This window comes from Ambystoma mexicanum, chromosome 3q (assembly GCF_040938575.1).
Source record: "Ambystoma mexicanum isolate Mex_15411 chromosome 3q, UKY_AmexF1_1, whole genome shotgun sequence".
Classification (NCBI taxonomy): Eukaryota; Metazoa; Chordata; class Amphibia; order Caudata; family Ambystomatidae; genus Ambystoma; species Ambystoma mexicanum.
The window spans coordinates 1136701124-1136706123 of NC_090926.1; the positions used below are offsets into that span (position 1 = coordinate 1136701124).

The following is a 5000-nucleotide window of genomic DNA, read 5'->3' on the forward strand; positions in this document are numbered from 1 at the left end:
CTTAACCACTCGGCCACGACTACTCCTGAGCAAACCTGTTTCTACTATAAACTTAACACTTTAGCCACACACAATGTCTCCTCCGCCCCTTACTTTATGCCGCTCTGCACCGTTCCCTTTTGGCCCTCCCATGACCCTTGAAAATGCATTCAAAAGTCAGAATCTCTATGGTCTGGCCCAAGTTCCCTAAATGCCATATCCCCTCCCTGCCAAGCTCGGACTAAGTGCCAGGGACAGATCTGTGCTAATAAACCTAGCAAGCGGCCAGGCAGCAGAGCCTCACCTTCACTAGGTTGCACTGGCTTCTGCCAGCTCCAAATTGAAACTGTTAACAGTGTCCTGTTTGGAAGCATGCCTGGGCAGGGGCTGTCTCTATGCAAATCGAGTTGCAGAGGCCTCCTGGGAGCCAATTTCGGAAGGCCATTTTGACAGGCTCCAGAGGAATAAATGGCCGCACGAGTGGTCCGGTAGTTAGTCTAAGCCATATGGCAAAGATTTGGGTGGTGGGCCTTCTGTGCATGTGGCCCTAAGTCTCAGAGGACCGCGGAATGGGTCCCTTCTGCCCATATAGAGAGGTCTTGGCCGATCGGGGCCGAGAGGACAGGGGCCTCACCACCCTCTGACGGTCCTCCTGGGCGCCCTTCCTCTGCTCTGTGCTGTTGTGGCAGAAAGCTCTTCCTTCAGTCCCCTGGCTTGCACAGGGCAGCAAAAGACTGTACTTTCACTGGGTCACAGGTAGGGGGCCTCTCCTGAATGCATCTGCCAAGGAAGGTCTAGAAGTGACACGAGAACCCTTGTGCTGACACACAAAAAAGGCTCGGCAGATAGCTTGCGTGCCAGTTGCTCCATCCTCTGTATCCACATGGACCCCTCCCAATATCTGCTGTAAAGATGCAGGCAAGGAAAAGCGCAGGATGGGCTTCTTACAGACGGAGGCGATGCCAGGCGTCGATGGCTCTAGCGGCAACTAGTGTCAGGGTGGAAATATAATCGTGGCCCCCACCCCTAACAGTCAGAGAGTCCTGGATGGGAGTCTTCCCAATGTCTGCTTTATCGTCCATCCTATAATCAACATGCATGTTTACATCTTGTTTTGGGGACATTTCCGAGCAAATTGCAAAATTGCAGCTCAGTTCAAACCGAGACGTAGTCGGCAGGGTTCGAACCTGCGCGGGGAAACCCCAATGGATTTCAAGTCCATCGCCTTAACCACTCGGCCACGACTATCCATGAGAGTGAAACTCTCACTCGAAAGATTGTGCTGTGCTTACACAGAAGAGTCCTTAGTCTCTACCGCCTTGCCTCTAGATCTTGTCCTGTACTTTCCACCCTTCTCTCTCATCATGCACCGTTCTTTCTCCTCACAAGTTTCTTTTAAATGTACATATATGTTTGAAATTGCAAAACGAAACCCGTCAAAACGTACCTGTTTCTCTGTGTTGGCCTAAAGGATGAAGCCGCTTTTACTCCTAGGATCTTGCTTGAATATCTCAAGTGCGCCGCAGCCTCCTTTAGTAATTGTATTATACTGCTATTTTAAGATTGTTTTCCACACCAGAAAAGAGTAAACAATAAAAGCGGGCGCTGCACGGAAGTCCGCAGGATTTGAACCTGCGCGGGGAAACCCCAATGGATTTCTAGTCCATCACTCGGCCACGACTACTCCTGAGCAAACCTGTTTCTACTATAAACTTAACACTTTAGCCACACACAATGTCTCCTCCGCCCCTTACTTTATGCCGCTCTGCACCGTTCCCTTTTGGCCCTCCCATGACCCTTGAAAATGCATTCAAAAGTCAGAATCTCTATGGTCTGGCCCAAGTTCCTTAAATGCCATATCCCCTCAGTGCCAAGCTCGGACTAAGTGCCAGGGACAGATCTGTGCTAATTAACCTAGCAAGCGGCCAGGCAGCAGAGCCTCACCTTCACTAGGTTGCACTGGCTTCTGCCAGCTCCAAATTGAAACTGTTAACAGTGTCCTGTTCGGAAGCATGCCTGGGCAGGGGCTGTCTCTATGCAAATCGAGTTGCAGAGGCCTCCTGGGAGCCAATTTCGGCAGGCCATTTTGACAGGCTCCAGAGGAATAAATGGCCGCACAAGTGGTCCGGTAGTTAGTCTAAGCCATATGGCAAAGATTTGGGTGGTAGGCCTTCTGGGCATGTGGCCCTAAGTCTCAGAGGACCGCAGAATGGGTCCCTTCTGCCCATATAGAGAGGTCTTGGCCGATCGGGGCCGAGAGGACAGGGGCCTCACCACCCTCTGATGGTCCTCCTGGGCGCCCTTCCTCTGCTCTCTGCTGTTGTGGCAGAAAGCTGTGCCTTCAGTCCCCTGGCTTGCACAGGGCAGCAAAAGACTGTACTTTCACTGGGTCGCAGGTAGGGGGCCTCTCCTGAATGCATCTGCCAAGGAAGGTCTAGAAGTGACACGAGAACCCTTGTGCTGACACACAAAAAAGGCTCGGCAGATAGCTTGCGTGCCAGTTGCTCCATCCTCTGTATCCACATGGACCCCTCCCAATATCTGCTGTAAAGATGCAGGCAAGGAAAAGCGCAGGATGGGCTTCTTACAGACGGAGGCGATGCCAGGCGTCGATGGCTCTAGCGGCAACTAGTGTCAGGGTGGAAATATCATCGTGGCCCCCACCCCTAACAGTCAGAGAGTCCTGGATGGGAGTCTTCCCAATGTCTGCTTTATCGTCCATCCTATAATCAACATGCATGTTTACATCTTGTTTTGGGGACATTTCCGAGCAAATTGCAAAATTGCAGCTCAGTTCAAACCGAGATGTAGTCGTCAGGGTTCGAACCTGCGCGGGGAGACCCCAATGGATTTCAAGTCCATCGCCTTAACCACTCGGTAACGACTACCCATGAGAGTGAAACTCTCACTCGAAAGATTGTGCTGTGCTTACACAGAAGAGTCCTTAGTCTCTACCGCCTTGCCTCTAGATCTTGTCCTGTACTTTCCACCCTTCTCTCTCATCATGCACCGTTCTTTCTCCTCACAAGTTTCTTTTAAATGTACATATATGTTTGAAATTGAAAAACGAAACCCGTCAAAACGTACCAGTTTCTCTGCGTTGGCCTAAAGGATGAAGCCGCTTTTACTCCTAGGATCTTGCTTGAATAGCTCAAGTGCGCCGCAGCCTCCTTTAGTAATTGTATTATACTGCTATTTTAAGATTGTTTTCCACACCAGAAAAGAGTAAACAATAAAAGCGGGCGCTGCACCGTAGTCGGCAGGATTTGAACCTGCGCGGGGAAACCCCAATGGATTTCTAGTCCATCGCCTTAACCACTCGGCCACAACTACTCCTGGGCAAACCTGTTTCTACTATAAACTTAACACTTTAGCCACACACAATGTCTCCTCCGCCCCTTACTTTATGCCGCTCTGCACCGTTCCCTTTTGGCCCTCCCATGACCCTTGAAAATGCATTCAAAAGTCAGAATCTCTATGGTCTGGCCCAAGTTCCCTAAATGCCATATCCCCTCCCTGCCAAGCTCGGACTAAGTGCCAGGGACAGATCTGTGCTAATAAACCTAGCAAGCGGCCAGGCAGCAGAGCCTCACCTTCACTAGGTTGCACTGGCTTCTGCCAGCTCCAAATTGAAACTGTTAACAGTGTCCTGTTTGGAAGCATGCCTGGGCAGGGGCTGTCTCTATGCAAATCGAGTTGCAGAGGCCTCCTGGGAGCCAATTTCGGCAGGCCATTTTGACAGGCTCCAGAGGAATAAATGGCCGCACGAGTGGTCCGGTAGTTAGTCTAAGCCATATGGCAAAGATTTGGGTGGTGGGCCTTCTGGGCATGTGGCCCTAAGTCTCAGAGGACCGCAGAATGGGTCCCTTCTGCCCATATAGAGAGGTCTTGGCCGATCGGGGCCGAGAGGACAGGGGCCTCACCACCCTCTGACGGTCCTCCTGGGCGCCCTTCCTCTGCTCTCTGCTGTTGTGGCAGAAAGCTGTGCCTTCAGTCCCCTGGCTTGCATAGGGCAGCAAAAGACTGTACTTTCACTGGGTCGCAGGTAGGGGGCCTCTCCTGAATGCATCTGCCAAGGAAGGTCTAGAAGTGACACGAGAACCCTTGTGCTGACACACAAAAAAGGCTCGGCAGATAGCTTGCGTGCCAGTTGCTCCATCCTCTGTATCCACATGGACCCCTCCCAATATCTGCTGTAAAGATGCAGGCAAGGAAAAGCGCAGGATGGGCTTCTTACAGACGGAGGCGATGCCAGGCGTCGATGGCTCTAGCGGCAACTAGTGTCAGGGTGGAAATATAATCGTGGCCCCCACCCCTAACAGTCAGAGAGTCCTGGATGGGAGTCTTCCCAATGTCTGCTTTATCGTCCATCCTATAATCAACATGCATGTTTACATCTTGTTTTGGGGACATTTCCGAGCAAATTGCAAAATTGCAGCTCAGCTCAAACCGAGACGTAGTCGGCAGGGTTTGATCCTGCGCGGGGAGACCCCAATGGATTTCGAGTCCATCGCCTTAACCACTCGGCCACGACTACCCATGAGAGTAAAACTCTCACTCGAAAGATCGTGCTGTGCTTACACAGAAGAGTCCTTAGTCTCTACCGCCTTGCCTCTAGATCTTGTCCTGTACTTTCCACCCTTTTCTCTCATCATGCACCGTTCTTTCTCCTCACAAGTTTCTTTTAAATGTACATATATATGTTTGAAATTGCAAAACGAAAACTGTCAAAACGTACCAGTTTCTCTGCGTTGTTCAAAAGGATGAAGCCGCTTTTACTCCTAGGATCTTGCTTGAATAGCTCAAGTGCGCCACAGCCTCCTTTAGTAATTGTATTATACTGCTATTTTAAAATTGTTTTCCAAACCAGAAAAGAGTAAATAATAAAAGCGGGCGCTGCGCCGTAGTCGGCAGGATTTGAACCTGCGCGGGGAAACCCCAATGGATTTCTAGTCCATCACCTTAACCACTCGGCCACGACTACTCCTGAGCAAACGTGTTTCTACTATAAACTTAACACT

The 5000-nt window shown here is 50.6% G+C and overlaps 4 non-coding genes across 4 annotated transcripts; all 4 read right to left on the reverse strand.

Moving 5' to 3' along the window:
• Positions 1 to 1145: 1145 nt before the first annotated feature.
• On the reverse strand, positions 1146 to 1227 carry TRNAS-UGA (transfer RNA serine (anticodon UGA)). The gene has a single exon. It is a non-coding gene; the product is annotated as a tRNA-Ser (tRNA).
• A 1558-nt stretch (positions 1228 to 2785) lies between these two features.
• Positions 2786 to 2867, reverse strand: TRNAS-UGA (transfer RNA serine (anticodon UGA)). The gene has a single exon. It is a non-coding gene; the product is annotated as a tRNA-Ser (tRNA).
• A 363-nt stretch (positions 2868 to 3230) lies between these two features.
• On the reverse strand, positions 3231 to 3312 carry TRNAS-AGA (transfer RNA serine (anticodon AGA)). The gene has a single exon. It is a non-coding gene; the product is annotated as a tRNA-Ser (tRNA).
• A 1122-nt stretch (positions 3313 to 4434) lies between these two features.
• TRNAS-CGA (transfer RNA serine (anticodon CGA)) lies at positions 4435 to 4516 on the reverse strand. Its single transcript has one exon. It is a non-coding gene; the product is annotated as a tRNA-Ser (tRNA).
• Between the last annotated feature and the right edge of the window lie 484 nt (positions 4517 to 5000).